Source organism: Periophthalmus magnuspinnatus, chromosome 14 (genome assembly GCF_009829125.3).
Source record: "Periophthalmus magnuspinnatus isolate fPerMag1 chromosome 14, fPerMag1.2.pri, whole genome shotgun sequence".
In the NCBI taxonomy this organism is placed as follows: domain Eukaryota; kingdom Metazoa; phylum Chordata; class Actinopteri; order Gobiiformes; family Gobiidae; genus Periophthalmus; species Periophthalmus magnuspinnatus.
This window is the reverse complement of record NC_047139.1, coordinates 4,313,998-4,332,324: the sequence shown is the minus strand read 5'-3', so window position 1 is coordinate 4,332,324 and position 18,327 is coordinate 4,313,998.

The following is an 18,327-nucleotide window of genomic DNA, read 5'->3' as shown; positions in this document are numbered from 1 at the left end:
GAAAAAAGTCGAGGTATCATGGTCTTTAATCTTGTGATGTCATGAAGTGGTAGTTTAAGTTACCAGCTTTTTTTTTTTTTTTTTACCTATTGTTCAGAAAAGATTGCACAATTCCACAGCTGAAATGATCCAAATGATTCTAGAAATGAAGGTGTGTGGAGTTTAAAAACACAGCGGAGCACTTCCTGTATCACCGCATGATGACATCACAAGGTGGAACAGAGTGTTGGGTTTTTTTGAGAGAGAAAAACGCAGCCTAAATCTGCAGGGTCTGTGTGTTAAACATGTGTGAATGAAACAATAACACAACTCCAGGTCTGTTTGTGACGAGGAAACGAGATAATAACACACAATAGATCAGAAAAAGAGTAAAATGAGCCTTTTAAAACTGCACGTGGCACAAGAACAGCATCGATTTTACACTGGTTGGTTACAAAGAACAGGCTATATGTTGAAAATACGACAGAGGAGGCGAAAGAAACAACATAAATGTGCGTAGAAAAATCCAGAAAAGTGCACGGTCAGGTGTTTTGTGGACTCACTGGGGCAGAAACACGGCTCCAGTTTGACTCAGGTCCAGAATATTACATGCACCGAGTCACACGTGGCTGCAGAAAGTGTTCCTTTAAACGTTTGTTTCACTTACGACAGTTTCGGCAGCGGACGTTATCTAACCGCACGCCGCCCCTATTACACATTGAAAGTCAAAGTCGACGTTAAAGCGTTTTGCACGTAAATATTACCCCGAGGAGAGCGGAGGAGTCGTGTGCCGCAGTGAGGGAGACGACGCACAGACACGGGCACAGAGTGTACAAACCGACGGGACAAACCGACGTCCATCAGCTGTTTGTCAATGAGTTATTAGTTTGACAAAGACTATCATCGTAAAGCGGCTGTACGTCGTTATATTATGCGTGTTAAAAGCCGACTCTGCACAAATTAATGAGGTTAAATCAGTAAAAGTTTGTGTCGTTATTGTAGCATAAAAGGTGCGTTGACGTTCGCACAGACACCACAGCAAATTTAGGACTAAACTGGAACGAAAAGCAGAACTAAACTTGGATTAGGGCAAATTTAGGACAGTGAGACGCCCAGCGGAGCACACACTACAGCGTGTGTGCGTGTGTGTGTGTGTGTGGGTGTGTGTGTGTGTGTGTGTGTGTGCGGTTTGGAGGTAGAGACAGATCAATATATTGGTTGGTGATTTATCAGGTCGATATCTGGACTTTTTAGCGTATCAGACTTAAATCTCCAGCACAGGCAAGTTTATTTGTACAGCACAATTTGTACGCAAAGTCATTCAAAAGTGTTTTACAGAATAAGAAAAATATTAAAATGACAAAACAGTGGTCCGTCACTCTATCGCGGCTCACCTTTTGTGGTCTCGCTGTTTCGTGGATGTTTTTTTTTTAGTGTATAAACGTGCATTGTGTTCTGCGTCCTGATTGGCTAAAGGACTGTAGACCAGACATGAGCAAACTACGGCCCGGGGGCCTCACACGGCCCTTTGGGTTTATTAATCTGGCCCGCCGAATGTGACCAAATTATATTAAAATAGATAAAAGTAGGCGAAGCTCTGGCCTGGAAACACCTTGGGGTCCGACCGTAGGAGCTGGAGGACGTGTCTGGGGTGAGGGAAGTCTGGGAGTCCCTGATTGGACTGCTGCCCCCGCGACCCAGCCCCGGATAAGAGGAAGAAAATGGATGGATGGATGGATAAAAGTAAACATATACACACACACACACACACACACACACACACATAAATATATATATAAACAAAAATACATAGAGAGAGAGAACTAAACTAAACTAAACAGAACTAAACCAGGACTAAACCTGAACTATATACTATGGACTTAATCTAGTTGAAATGACTCAAATTATAAAAAGTTTATAAACCACAAAAATTCTAGCCTTGGTTTAAATGACTTGAAATAGGAAAATGAATCTGCAATGAATTTAAATAAATATTTCCGTGCTTGTGTGTGAGTCGTAGTGATTTGTGTAAATTCACTATGTTAATCCTGCAGTGTTCTGGTGTGAGGAAACCATACACTGTTTATATAAATGGACATAACTATCCTGCTGCTGACACGTTCCAAACAGGAAGTGATCATGGGCTGCACATCCGGCGACTCTGGCTCCAATTCACTTTACATTGAAAAACTGTCTCCTCTCTCTGTAACTGCTGCTGTCAGACTCATCATTTTGGTGGTGATATGTTCGTGTGGACCCGTTCTACGTGATCCTGGTGTTTTTATTTCACTATTGTGTTTGAGATATGAACATTAATAAGTTACAAATCCTCTGCACTGACCAGCAACTGGAAGTGGAACCTGCATGTCAACGTGTCGTCATAGCAACACATACAAATAACAACGACACATAAACAAACAAAAGGTGTGGACCCTGCGCTAAAAAAACAACACATCAGATCATTACAATACATCGAATAAACGCATTTTTAGTTTTAATCGTCTGTTTTTGTACATTACTTCGATCACTGGGTTTCAGAATGAATGCAAAAGTTCGACTGTTTCCATAGCGATTCAATATTTTAAAACAAAATTAATCTTTGTATGTTCATCTGACTCTTGGGAGAATGACGTCGTCGCGTTCTAGAATCTGAAAATGGCCAATCACAGAGCTCTCGACGACGTCATGGAAACGCAGCCTCTCGGTTGCTTGGAAACCGGGTAGAACTCCGAGCTCTCTGATTGGTCGGCTTCATTTATGACATCACAAAGGACTTAAAGACATCACTACCGCTGCGTAGTAAGGGTGAGGTGCCGAGACAAGACCACTAACAATCAACTCACCACAGTTGACACAGCAGAGCAGAGCGAGCACGATTCTTGAGGATAATTCATATTACCCAGAGTCAGTTTAGCTTTTAATTCAATATTTGCATTTATTTGTCAAATATTAACCTACGAATTCAAAAGCGGAGACGAAAAACATCGCTAAAAATGGATCATTTAGGAATGGGAGACAACCCAGTGAAACATTCGATCGGTCAAGTCTTGGAGCAACATCTGAGTGACTTGACCGACTCTTGTGAGGTCTTTAAATCGATCAGGGACTCTTTCGAAGAAAACAATGTCACTCTACGACAAGAGATCCTAGAGGCTTGCAGCGGGAGAGAGGCATTTATTTTCCTCAAACTTGCGGTGGAAGAGGCTCTAAAAGAAAACAAAGCCCTTATAGAGAGGAAGGAGCAGCTCCTGCAAAAATACGAACCCACGATTGAACGACCAGAAGATGAGACTGAGATCTTAAAAAGCCAGAGAGATGAGTTTGAGAGCTTGAAATCCAAATTATCTCAAAGTGAAGACTGGAAACAGCGCCACCTTGAGTTAGTAACTGAGTACAAGCAGAATCTAGAAGATGCCAAACGTGTGTCTGACCAAATATCAAACATGATACAGAAACTGGCTGTGGAGAGGAATTTGACACAAAAAACTGGAGCGTTGGCAAAGCTGGAAGGTGTTTTGATTAAAGAAAATGAACAATTAGAGGAACATCTTCTGAAAATGACAAAAAAATACGACGCGGACAAGATAATAGAATTTGGACATAAACACAAACACTTGCAGATATTGGATCTTCGGTGTTTTAATGATGATGTTCTGCAGGAAATTGAAGCAATGCAGAATGAAATTATCCACCTAAAAGCCTTGTCCGATTGTCGTAAGGATAGAAACAAGAACACGGCAAAGATCAACGCCAAAATCAAAAAGTTACAAAAGGAACAAGAGAAACTTCGCCACGAGCTGAAGATCGTCGAGTCTCAGAAGGTGAAATATACAAATGATTTGGATAAAGCGAGGATGGAGTACACTGGCTTGCTTCACGAAATCCACACGCTGAATAAGGAGATTAAAGACCCTCGCCTGATAAAAGTGCATTCGGAAACGCTACAAAATGAGAAGAAGGTGCTGATGCAAAGACAAGACGTCGTAAAGAAAGAGGGCTCCAGACTATTGAAGATTAAGCAAAAGCAAAAACCTTTAATGGTCAAAGATAAAGATCCATCTCACGCAACGGGAGCGAGTTTGCAAGGTTTGGAAGTTTGCGAGGTTTGGAAGAAGAAATACGCAGACTTGGAGATGAAGAACGACGACCTGAAAAGCAAACTTCGACAGATGAAGGATTATCTTTGCAAAGTCACTAAAGATTACGACGAAGAAAAAGTGTTCGCGTTCAAATACGACCAAAGACTCCGCGAGACACAGCGTCTAAAGAAATTAAATCACGATCTCCAGCAAGAAATTGACGAACTGCAGAGCAAAATGATGAACAGCACAGTCATATCTGACACTCATAAGAGACTTGACCAGGAATTGGAGTTTAAGAAAGCTAAAAACAAGGAAGTGCTCGAGAAACATCACCACATCCACCACGAACTGCGCAAACTTAGAGAGTCTGAGGAAGTGGAGCAGAGATGTGACACAGAACAGCACGAAAGGCTCTACAGTTTGTACAGAGGAATTCATGAACTGCAGTGGGAAATCAAAGAGGCTCGCTCGGTAAACGACGATCTCAAGAAGATAAAATGTCAAAGAAACGACGACTTAAAGAAGAAGCGTTTCATATTGAGGAAGGTGAAGAAAGAACAGGAGCCGTCGCTGGTCAAAAATCTAAATCGGGAACATAAAAATGAACTAATGCGGCGAGAGAATGAAACGATACAAAAAGTTTACACGGAGCTGTACTTCTACTTGGCCTGCAGAGAAATGGTGACGTTTCTGAATGACGTTTTACAGGAAGAGAACGGAGGGCTGGAGCAGTAAACCGGGACTAAAACAGGACTAAAACAGGACTAAGACAGACCTAGGGCTGTGCTAGCATTTTAACATGGCAATAGGTCTCTAAAAGCAGGACTAAACCAGGACTAAACCAGGACTAAACCAGGACTGCCTTTTTGGTTTTCCTGAATAACATTTGCTCTGTCACTAAACCCTTTGGGTTTATTAATCCGGCCCGCAGAACGTGACCAAATTATATCCATCCATCCATTTTCTTCCTCTTATCCGGGGCCGGGTCGCGGGGGCAGCAGTCCAAGCAGGGACTCCCAGACTTCCCTCACCCCAGACACGTCCTCCAGCTCCTCCGGTGGGACCCCAAGGCGTTCCCAGGCCAGCCAAGAGACATAGTCCCTCCAGGTGTGTCCTGGGTCTTCCCCGGGGCCTCCTCCCGGTGGGACATGCCCAGAACACCTCCCTAGGGAGGCGTCCAGGAGGCATCCTGAGCAGATGCCCGAGCCTCAGCTGCTCCTCTCAACATATAGGAGCAGTGGCTCTACTCCGAGCTCGGACCGATACAGCGACCGCATCACTGCAGACGCTGAGCCGATCCGCCTGTCAATCTCACGCTCCATCCTTCCCTCACTCAAGACCCCGAGATACTTGAACTCCTCCACTTGAGGAAGAGACTCTCCACCCGGAGAGGACAAACCACCTTTTTCCGGTCGAGAACCATGGCCTCGGATTTGGAGGAGCTGATTCTCATCCCAGCCGCTTCACACTCAGCTGCAAACCGCCCCAGTGCTGCAGGTCCTGGCTCGAAGAAGCATCAGGACAACATCATCCACAAACAGCAGAGAAGAAATCCTGTGTTTCCCGAACCAGACCCCCTCCGGCCCCTGAACCAGACCCCCTCCGGCCCCTGAACCAGACCCCCTCCGGCCCCTGAACCAGACCCCCTCCGGCCCCTGAACCAGACCCCCTCCGGCCCCTGAACCAGACCCCCTCCGGGGCTGCACCTAGAAATTCTGTCCATAAATATAATGAACAGAACCGGTGACAAAGGGTGGAGGAGGACCAAATTATATTTTATTTATTTTATTTTTTATGTTTTTCTGCTGTTTATTTAACTGAAATTTAATAAATTTATTATTCATTTAATGAATGCATTTGGAAAACATTTTGTACATTGAGTCTTGCATTTTCATCCTTTGCTACATGTTACAGGCCAAATCTATAATGTCATATAAACATATCCTGGTAACGCCTGTGTGAGAAACGTGTATAAAGTGTGTGGTGAGGCAATTAATTTGGTCTGATATCGTTGCCCGCTAGTCTCCATGGAGATACAGAAATTTAAAGCCGTACTGTACAACATTCCACAAAGCAGGCGTCTGACCCTCCACCGCAAAGGTTACGTCGTGCACCTTTAATCTGATCAACTCTGCTTTAAAATAAGTCACGTTTCATGTTTCCACACTTCAGTCTGGACGCACTGATGCTGTATTAACCTACAAATGTCCCAACTATGGACCAAAAAGGGGTTTTCTCCAGATATGAATCCACTCAGGAAATCTCGTTACGTCGAGTACAAAACAAACCACTCAAGCTTAAAAATACTCCAGCTGCAGAAAGGAACCAGATAGAGACAAAGAGAATTATTTCAATTTCTTTTAGAGTAGTTTAGGACAATTTTGAGTAAAGGTAAATGTCTCTACTTCACCCTTGAGCAGGAAAAAATCTGAATTTAGAACTGAAAACGTGTGAAAATAGGTGAAATCCGCATATCAGCTTTATTTTTACAATTATTCTATGTTTTTGTCTGTAAAACCCCTCACCACACACTTTATACACTTTTCTCACACAGGCGTTAACATTTTCTCACATTTCTCTCTCGTTTAAACTCTCTCAAAGTTCAAACCTTCGTAGGCGTCTTTGTCGGTGCAGAACGTTTCGTCGACATTGTGGGTTTTGTCGGGGAGAAAACAAATTGCAAACGTACAGCACTTCAGAGTCACATAACAAAATAGCTCTAAAAAAATTTTAAAAAACGCGAAACAGCGAGACAGCGAAAGGTGAACCGCGATATAGCGAGGGACAACTGTACTGTAAATCCTTCATGTGTTTGTGGCTTTGTGCTGGTGAAAATATAAAGTACATCAACTCCAGAGAGAAACTGATCTATTCAAACATTCACCGCTGGGATAGTCGCACAAACGCACAAGATTATGCAGCGGTGACGACACTATACTCACTTCGAAAGCAGAAAGAAGACGCTTTTATTGACGGCCATTGTTGGAGATTTGTTCGTGTTTGACCTCTTGGTTTTTTTTACACGTGCACGAGTATCCCCCCCGTTATGAGTCTTATCCCGGTTATGACAGAGTTAGACGCGCTCAGAGACACCAAGATACTCATAAGTCCGTATCCTCGCACAATCGGAGCGTCCTGGAGATTTAGACGGGTCGCTACGGCAACTACGGCACAGATATGGCAGGGAGCGAAACGTTTTTGGTAACCGTGCTAACTCAAGACTTTTAAACCTGCTTCTAATAACAAAGGAGCACGATTTACTTTAAAATAAATGTGTTAAAAGGTGATTGTATTGAAATAGACTAAATAACAATAGCGTTTTTTTAATTTAACTGTCATAATGAGTTATTTTGCGAAATGGCATCTCAAAAACGCTGCACAAAAAGAGAAAACAAACACAGAAAACACTGAAGTCTGGCTAATTTGCTAATAAGCAAATTATTTATTCCTTAAAAAAACTGAAGTAAAACAGTACCTCGTTATAGCTGCGGAAAATTGAAGCTCCGAGTTTCAGCCCGTGTGGCGGAAAGTGACAGAGTGATGCTTTATACTGCCGTCACAGATCTACAGCCTCATAACTGTATCACTGCTAAAGCCAGAGAGAGGATTTTAAAGTTCAGATCTGGCAACATCTGTTCAAGGACTGCTCCAAGATTTAGGGTCGAGGAGGTCGCTCACTGAGGCAGGAATGCGAAAGGTCACGGCCGATGAGGTAAAATACAATTTCATGTGTTGGAGAAATAACAGTGTTGGTTCAGAGGTCACCAGAGCGTATTTCACAATGAAACTCACACTCTGCAATGTTTATTCAGCCAGTTATTTCTCTTCTTTTTCTCTTCTTTTCTTTTGAGTCAATGGTGGTGTTGTTGTTTTGGCCCCGAGCTGGAGATCTGACCTGTACGTTTTTGGGCTGATGGGACAACTGGAATATCCAAAGAGAATTCGCACCGACATGGGGCAGAACTAACAAACTTCACACATTTTGCGTTAACCGTGTTGGGAATCAAACCTTGAACTTCCTTCTGATTGCAATTTGTGGGAAAATGTGCGGGAAGTAACAAAGATGAGAAAGCTTTTAAAGGAATAAATCTGTATGTCATCAGGCGCCGGGGATCCAGAAAACACAAGTCCAAAACAGCGTGGATCACTGAAGCATCTCCCTGAGTTCAGATGTGTGATTGACAGGTGGATTAGCCAATAAAGGACATGTATGGTCTATTCATATCAAAACAAATATTGCGGCTTATGAGGGAAAATAAATAAATAACTAAAGAAGTTTGATTTTTGTTGTAAATGACAGACGACCATGGGCTCCTTTGTTGGTTTGTCACAATGTCGAATTTCTCACTCATTTCTCATAAATATTGACCCCAAAAATGATCGTGTCGTCTGTCGTGTTTTGAATGATAAGTGGATATATATTATTGATGTTGACAATTTGATTGCACAGCCGTGTTTCAGCTCCAGACGCAGCAGAGCGAGGACCAGACTGATGTCCCACTGCATAAATACACAGAGATGTCAGTCTGGAATTATCAGGTAATCACCTTTTCATCATCTGAAACGAGCCTCCATTAAACAGAACAATGACCAGAGCCAATTAAAGCCACAGGAAATCTTCATGGACTGGAGGTAGTTCAGAAAACATGGAGAGTGTAACAGCTTCATAAAAACTCAAGTTGTGAGTCAGACACAGAGGAACAAACTCACGATCCGAGCCCTGGGCACAACATGGCATTTTGATACGACTGACACTCGCGGCTTATTTCCTCTTTGTGTCGCAGCTTTGAGGAGAAATCCCCGAGGATCCGTGTTTTTCAAATAACAACAACTGAGCCACAGGCAGTTTTCATCTTTTTCCATTATTATTATCAATCAGCAAAGTACTACAGCGAGGATGAAGGAGTAAACATCCAAAAGTCTTACAGTAAAACCACAGATAGTCATGTCAAGAAGAATCGTCATAGGCTAAATATAATAACCTGGTACTAAATTCCATAATGCAACCGAAGAGCCAATCAGCAGCGAGGTTGGTGAAGATACCCACCTCTTCACGCCACCACAGGCTTAACTATGTCCATTCATATACCGTAAATTTCGGATTATAAGCCGCTACTTTTTTTCCACGCTTTGAACCCTGCGGCTTTTACAGCAGTGCGGCTTATATATGGAATTTTACTGGATAACGGACCCTGGGGGGCGCTCTCTAGCTGTAAACGTAAACGTGAGACAGACGTGGGGAAAGATTCTGCTCTGAAGAATTCACTAGTTTTGATTTTGAACGATCATTTTGCGCATCATGAAATGGATATGATGCAGTTTTTAAGATAAAGAAACAGAAAGGAAACAGAGCAGGGGTCGGCCTTTAACACGCAAAGAGCCATTTGGACCCACTTTCCACATAAAATAAAACACTGGGAGCCGCAAATACTTTTTGACATCTAAAATGAAGATAACACTGTATAATAACAATAATGTAACGGAATAATGTAGGTTTTACTTTCACGGACAAGCCTTCTACACGTGGCAGATAAATATGGCAAAAACAACTTAAGTGCATTAAAAAAATACAACTCACCAAACCGCTGCATCATGCATCGCGCTGATTATGTGATTATGTCTACTCTACTCCGCAGTTTCTTTAAAAAAACAACAACAAAAAAACTCGTAGCGTATCGTTTAATCCCAGGTGCTTATTCTCCATGTGCCAAAGCAGTTTTGAAGGTTTCATTGCCTTATTTGCTTTTCCCGTATGTTACGCAGAGCGGACTCTGTGCGTGAGAGTCACCTGTAGCGACAAACCCAGATTTTAAGTAGGCATTGTCTGTTAAATTTATCTTTCTTTTTCTTGGAGGTCGTAGTCTCCTCTTCTGGCTCCTCAGTTGTCCTTTTCCCCTTTGTTAAAAAGATCTCCAAAGACTTTTGTTTTGGCTCATTTTCACTCGCTTGTGGCTCTACTTTTGTGCGTCGTGTCTGATGTTTTATACGTGATACGTCACCGCGGAGACAAGAGCAGATAATATACTTGCTACTACATCAAATAGATTTCTGTGGCGATTTCCAGCAGGATTTTCATGATACATCTACGGACGAGCTTATTAGTGTGTCATTAGGGACGGGCCAAAGTTGCTCCTGACCCCTGTGCGCACAACGTCTGAAAATCAGGGCTCTTTACGCAGGACTGTGAGCTGTGTCTGTTAGTTCCCAAGCCACGCAGAGCCGCAGTATAAGGCTGAAAGAGGCGCATACGGCTCCGGAGCCGCGAGTTGCCGACCCCTGAAATAGAGCCACTGCACGTAAGCTCGACATCAATGAATCCAACTTGGTCAATGTAAAAAGACGACAAAAGTTTTCAGAGGAAATAAAAGCAGATTTTCCGTGTTGGTGCAGCTTTATTTTCTAAACCTGCAGATGTGTTCATCCCGTGTTGTTGTCGTGTTGGTGCCAATTTTCAGGCACAGTTTAAAAAAAGCGTGTCGGTGCACCGTCTTTCTGTGTAAATATCTCATGTTACAATATGAAAACCTGCGGCTTTTATTCAGGTGCGGCTTATATATGTACAAAATTGATTTTCTCTTCAAATTTAGCTGGTGCGGCTTATATCAAGGTGCGCTCTGTAGTCCGAAATTTACGGTATACAGTTTATAGTTAAAACGAACACTTTAAGACGACAGTGATGAGTCTGACAGCAGTTAGCAAGAGTCTTTTACGACAGAAAGTGAATTAAAAGCTCAAGTCGTTGCAGCTGCTCACTTCCTTATTGGGACTCAGCAGCAGCAGACTCGCTTTGTCCACGAAAAAATCTATCGAGTCCAGTCTGTGACAATCAGGAACTGAACCAAAAGTCAAAGCGCTTTATATCAGCTCAGCGGCGACGCACTGGAGAACTGATCATCTACGAGAATAAAAGAGAAAGAAGGATAACACCGTTCGTTCATGGTGTCAGTAAATATAAAAATAACTCTTCGAGAAGGGAAAAAAGCTCATAATTTGCCCTTGCGTTGGGTTCTTTGGGGCTAATACTGGGAAGCTTTCCAGACACAGTGAAGCGAAAGGCTCATTTTGTGCGTATGTGCTCGATTTGCGCGGCTTATGTGTGTAATATTAGCGACATATCGGAGCCCACTAGCACCATGACCTAGTTTTGACTGCAGAGACTTTGACTGGAGAGATATGAGCCGGGGTTTCGAGACCGTCGAAGAAAACGGGGGCAGAAGGATTCCTCTTTGATGCTTAAGTCGCTGATGCTAACGATGGAAAATACTGCGTCGGTTTAATGTTTTATGATGATGACGGGTAAAAAAAGGATGTTAATGTTGTGAAAAAATGTCCTGATTTAAGGTGTTGAGGGGTGAAACCATAGACTGTTTATATAAATGGACATAGCTAACCTGAAAGTGAGCATGAGCGCGTTTTTAGCTACGTCGATTCTGGCTCCAATTCACTTTCTATTGAAAAACTGTGACCTTTCTCTGTATTAACCCTCTACATGATCCTGGGGTTTTTATTTCACTGTTGTGTCTGTAAATCGAGATATGAACATTAATAAAAGAGAAGGTAAGTAGGGCTACATTTGCAACGGGTTTGAAAAGTGATTCTACTCAGATTCTACTTAGAGTGCACGTTGTAAATAACTCCAGCTAGTAAAGGAAGAAGTAGAAGAAGAAGAGGAAGAAGGAGAAGTACAAGAAGAGGAAGAAGGAGAAGAAGTAGAAGAAGTAGAAGATGAAGAACCCAAATATGAACTGATAAACTAACACAAAAATCTCATGCATTTTAGAACATGTTTGAAGAAGAAAAAGAAGAAGAGGAAGGAGAAGAGGAAGACTAGAAGAAGAAGAGGAAGATGGAGGAGAAGAGGAAGGAGAAGAAGTAGAAGAAGGAGGAGAAGTAGAAGAAGACGACGAAGAACCCAAATATGAACTGATAAACTGACACAAAAATCTCATGCATTTCAGAACATGTTTGAAGGAGAAAAAGATGAAGAAAAAGAAGAGGAAAAAGTAAAAGAAGAGGAGGAAGAAGGAGGAGAAAGAAGAAGAGGCAGAAGAAGACGAAGAACCCAAATATGAACTGATAAACTGACAAGAATCTCATGCATTTCAGAACATGTTTGAAGAAGAAAAAGAAGAGGAAAAAGAAGAGGAAGAAGGAGAAGAGGAAGAAGTAGAAGAAGAAGAGGAAGGAGAAGAAGTAGAAGAAGATGAAGAACCCAAATATGAACTGATAAACTGACACAAGAATCTCACGCATTTCAGAACATGTTTGTAAAGGTCTAAGCCGCAGGTACAACCATAAACTGTTTATATAAATGGACGTCGCTAACCTGCTAGCTGCCGCGATCCAAACAGGAAGTGAATACAGGCTCTATAGTCATTTTCAGAATCAGAATCAGAATCAGAAGACTTTTATTGCCATAGTCTGTGAACACAGTTCACAAACTAGGAACTTGATATGGTGAAAAAGTGCAACATAAACACACTGAATAAATACAAATACAAATAAGAGCATGCACAAAGTTAAAAAGATATGCTTAAAAAAATCAAATGAAATACTTAAAGGGAAAAAATATGTACAATAGCAGCATCAGAACAACAGTGCAAAGTGGCTTATTAAAGTGACCGGTGTTATAAAGTGTCCAGTTTAGTGCAGATATTATAGAGTGTTCATGAGACAAACTGCAGAGGGGAAGAAACTGTTCTTATGGCGAGAGGTTCTGGTCCCAATGGACCGTAGCCTCCTGCCAGAGGGAAGTGGCTCAAATAGTCCATGTCCAGGGTGAGAGGTGTCAGCTGCTATACGGCCTGCTCGCCCCCGAGTCCTGGAGACGTACAGGTCCTGAATAGATGGAAGGCTGCAGCCAATCACCTTCTCAGCAGAGCGCACAATGCGCTGCAGTCTCTGTCTGTCCCTGGCAGTGGCCCCAGCGAACCACACAGTGATGGAGGAGGTGAGGATGGACTCAATGATGGCCGTGTAAAACTGCACCATCATCTGGACTGGCAGCTTGCGTTTCCTCAGCTGCCGCAGGTGGAACATCCTCTGCTGGGCTTTCTTGATGAGGGAGCTGATGGTCGGCTCCCACTTGAGATCCTGGGTGATGCAGGTGCCCAGGAAGCGGAAAGAGTCCACAGTGGTGATGGGGGAGTCCGTCAGGGTGAGGGGAGGCAGGGGGGCTGTGACTTTCCTGAAGTCCACGATCATCTCCACTGTCTTCTGGGCGTTGAGCTCCAGGTTGTTACTGCTGCACCAGGACACCAGCCGGTCCACCTCCCTCCTGTAGGCAGACTCATCGCTGTCCGAGATGAGTCCGATGAGGGTGGTGTCATCCGCAAACTTAACCAGTTTGACGGAGTCGTGGCTGGAGGTGCAGCAGTTGGTGTACAGGGAGAAGAGCAGGGGAGAAAGTACACAGCCCTGTGGAGATCCTGTGCTGATAGTCCGAGTGTCCGAGACATTCTTCCCCAGCCGCACGCGCTGTCTCCTGTCTGTCAGGAAGTCAGTGATCCACCTGCAGGTGGAGTCAGGCACGTTGAGCTGAGCGAGCTTGTCCTGGAGCAGAGCAGGGAGGATGGTGTTGAATGCAGAGCTGAAGTCCACAAACAGGATCCTGGCGTAGGTTCCCGGGGAGTCCAGATGCTGGAGGATGAAGTGAAGGGCCAGGTTAATGGCGTCGTCCACAGACCGATTGGCTCTGTAGGCAAACTGCAGAGGGTCCAGGAGGGGGGAGGTGAAGGACTTGAGGTGGTGCAGGACCAGGCGCTCAAATGACTTCATGACTACAGACGTCAGCGCCACAGGTCTGTAGTCATTAAGTCCAGTGATCCTGGGCTTCTTGGGGACGGGGATGATGTTGGACAGCTTGAAGCAGGCTGGGACATGACATGACTCCAGGGAGGTGTTAAAAATGTCCGTGAAGACAGGAGCCAGTTCCTCAGCACAGTGTCTAAGGGTGGAAGGAGAGACACCGTCTGGGCCCGCGGCCTTACGGGGATTCTGCTTCCTGAAAAGCTTAGTCACGTCCTGCTCCACAACTGTGAGGGCAGTGGGGGAGGAGGGGGGGTCCGAGGTGGGTTTGGAGGTAATGTCCATGATGGTGGGGGAGGAGGGGGAGGGGTGTGAAACTTCAAACCTCGCATAAAAGCCGTTTAACTTTTCTGCTAGTTGTTTGTTGTCCACGGCGGGAGGGGCTTTGGGCCTGTAGTTGGTGATTTGCCTAAGCCCTCTCCAGACAGAAGCAGAGTCGTTGGTGGAGAATTGCTGCTCCAGACGTGTATTGTATTTCGCTTTAGCCTTTTCCACCTCTTTGCTAAACGCATACTTGCAACGCCTGTAGCCTTCACGATCTCCTGCCCTGAAAGCCATCTCCTTTTCCCTCCTCAAATGTCTAAGTCTGGGTGTGAACCAGGGTTTGTCGTTGTTAAAAGTCACCCTGGTGCATGATGGAATGATGCTGTCCTCACAGAACTGAATGTATGACGTCACAGTATCTGTGTACTCATCCAAACTGTCTGTGGCAGCCTTAAACACATCCCAGTCTGTAGTGTCCAAACACGTGCGAAGCTCCTCCACAGCCTCACTGGTCCACTTCTTAGAAGTCCTCACAGCAGGTTTGGAGAGTTTCAGCCGTTGTTTGTAAGCAGGGATGAGGTGGACCATGACGTGATCAGAGTATCCTAGAGCAGCGCGGGTCACGGCTCTGTAGGCTCCACTGACCGTTGTGTAACAGTGATCCAGCGTCTTCTGCTCTCTCGTCGGGCAATTAATAAACTGTTTATATTTGGGTAGTTCCTGGCTCAGATTTCCCTTATTAAAATCCCCCAGGATGATCAGTAAAGAGTCCGGGAAGGTTCGCTCCACATCCAGAATCTGCTCCGCGAGCACGCGCTGGGCCTCGTGCGTGTCCGCGCACGGAGGGATGTAAACAGCGGCCAGAATGAATGAAGTGAACTCACGTGGAGAGTAGAAAGGCCTACAGTTAATGAAAAGATATTCCACGGCGGGAGAGCAGTGTTGGGAGATCACAGTCACATCCGTACACCAGGCGTTGTTGATGAAGAAACAGACACCTCCACCTTTCGTCTTTCCCCCGGAGAGTCCCCGTTGTCTGTCCGCGCGGAGGAGCTGGAATCCCTCCAGTTGAAGCGCACAGTCCGGGATACGCTCATTGAGCCATGTCTCCGTGAAGCATAAGACGCAAGAGGAAGAGAAGTCTTTGTTTCTCCTCATCAGCAGCGCCAGTTCGTCCGTCTTGTTGCTGAGTGAGCGAACGTTAGACAGGAAAATTCCAGGTAGGGGCGTGCGAGCGCCGCGTCTCCGGAGGCGCACCAAGGCCCCTGCCCGCTTTCCTCGTCTTCGGCGTCTCACTCTTTTGGCCAAAGAGTGAACAAAATCTACTGCAGGAACTAAAAAGACCGGCAGTAGATCGGTCTTAAATGTTCGTATTAACCCGCTCTACGTGATCCCGGTGTTTTTATTTCGCTATTGTGTCTGTAAATCAAGATATGAACATTAATAACAGACTTCGGATTGGCTCTTTGGTTGCTATGATACTTGCAGTCAAAATTCGGCTCCAGTTTCGCCGCTATAACTGCTCTAACCTCGAGGAGCTTCATTTTACCGGAGCTGAACACTGTGGGGTTTATTCAGTCTATGGGTGAAACTACATGTGCCTCTTGAGAGATAAGCTCTTCATTAAAACCAGCGGTGGAAGAAGTACTTAATTTTGTTACTTAATTAAAAGTACAGATACCGGAGCAATAAAAAAGTTCAAGTAAAAGTAAAAGCATCACGTGAAAAAGTCGACTTGAGTAAAATTATTAACGTACCTGTTTTAAAATGTAGTTAAAAAGTAAAAGTATTTCATAGAGACTTTGATATCTATAATACAGCTTCAAATGTAGTGATTTTGATAAATAAATTTGTGTGAATTTTGTTCAACAGAAACAACTGATCTGGTAGTTTTCCTCCTATCGGTTTTTAATTGTATATTTTTTATTATGCTCAAATTATAAACGTGTTAAAAATAAACCCTCAGCCTTTTCAAACAATAATAAAAAATACGTTTACTTCTCAGCCTTGTTCAAAAACGTAGTGGAGTAGAAAGTACAGATACATAAAATAAGTACCTAAAATGTTTGCTTAAGTACAGAAAACGGAAACGGAAGTTTTTTGGCAGCCGCTGCTCGTATGAATTATGATTTTTCTGATAACTGCATTGTTAATGGACTTTGCATTTGTGGTCTCAGCCGCCCGCACTATCACACACACACCCTCACATCACACCTGTCCTGCTCCACTGGCTCCCCATCACGCACCGTGTACACTACAAAATCATACTCCTCACATACAACGCTCTCCACAGCCTGGCCCCTCCATACCCGTCTGACCTCATTCACATCTCCACACCTGCCCGCTCCCTCCGCTCCTCTTCCCTGCACCTCACTGTCCCTCCTGCCCGTCTTGTCACTATGGGGAGCAGAGCCTTCAGCTGCTCCGCTCCCCAGCTCTGGAACTCCCTCCCCCATGACCTCCGCAACACACACTCACTCTCATACTTCAAATCTAAACTCAAAACTTATCTGTTTAGAAAGGCCTTCTCACCCTGACCACTCTGACCATAACTGCTCTGTCTTTTAATCTATATTTGCTTTAATCTATATTTGTTTTTTTTTATGTATTTTTAATCATTTTGCACTGTTTTATTGTCTTGATGTACGGCAACCTTGAGAGCCTTGAAAGGCGCCTAACAAATAAAATGTATTATTATTATTAGTAGAAGTAGTAGTAGTACAGTTTTTTACTCCGTTACTTTCCACCTCTGTTTAAAACTTAAAATGGGGCTCTTTGGGTACGTCTTAGACCTGGTTTAGTCCGGGTTTGTTCTTTGGCGTATACAGATTAACATGCTAAAGTCTCATTTTAGTCCTAGTTTAGTCCAGTAAACAGATTTAATACAGTATAGGACATTTCCCTTTGATTTATACGGCTAAAAGCTTTTCTCTGACCAATTACCTTCAGCGGTCCAAGTGTCCATTTTGTATTGATTTTGGAAACAGCTAAAATGAGACATGAGTGGGTACCGTGCACGATTCTGCCAGCGAAAGAACTGGAGAGGAATATTGATTCGGTTTAGATTCTAAATGATGTGCCAACCTAAAGCTAGACATTATACAGCGTCTCTGCTCCGGCGAGTTCCTCTGGCGTTACGCTTTCGAGACGTGTGGCAGGCAGAGGGGCGACTTATGGTGTAAATGTGCAAATTTATGTGTAAATGTAGGAGCTTACTGTATAAACACGGCCTCGTCACGCGAATCCATACCGCGCCATTCATCGTTCTCCAGCTGAGACGTCTTCTGCAAAGAACGATCTTGTACCTTGGCCTGTCCGGATAATCACTAAACAGTTCAGCTTGACAATTTTACATAAACGTTGGATCTCAGTGTGACTCTGAAGTGCTGTACGTTTGCAATTTGTTTTCTCCCCGACAAAACCCACGATGTCGTTGAAACGTTCTGCACCGACAAAGACGCCTACGAAGGTTTGAACTTTGAGAGAGTTTAAACGAGAGAGAAATGTGAGAAAATGTTAACGCCTGTGTGAGAAAAGTGTATAAAGTGTGTGGTGAGGGGTTTTACAGCAAAAAACATACAGCAATAAACCATTGCACACACTTTTCGCTAAATTTTTGAGGTCCGTATTCTTCGTGTGTAGGTTTTCTTTGCACTATTGTGATATTTTGGGGTATTTTTTGGCTTTATGATCAGATTTAAGCTATAATAGGTTGAATTAATCACTTCTACGACTCATTACAGATGTAACCTAAGTATTAAAGTCATGCCCAGGACACGGCTCAAGACCATGGGCCACAGAGCCTTCTCAGTGACTGCTCCCCGTCTGTGGAACGCCCTTCCAGACCATCTCAGGAGGACTAAAAACTCACCTTTTTACCCTGGCCTACAGCTAAACACCGGCTATTGTTTTATTGTTTTTACACTGATTTTTAATTGTCTTCTGTTTTTAAAGTCTTTTTGCAATGTAGCACTTTGAGATTTGATGTCAAATGTAAAGTGCATTATAAATAAAATGTATTATTATTATTATTATTATTAAAGTGGTCAGTGGGCCCGCCGTGATGATAATTACGATATCAACTTAATATATGGAAGCTGGAAAATCACAGCTTTGGGATTAAATAACGGCACCAATGAACACTGAAAACACCAATGGAAAACACTGGAAAACACCAATGGAAAATCCCACTGCA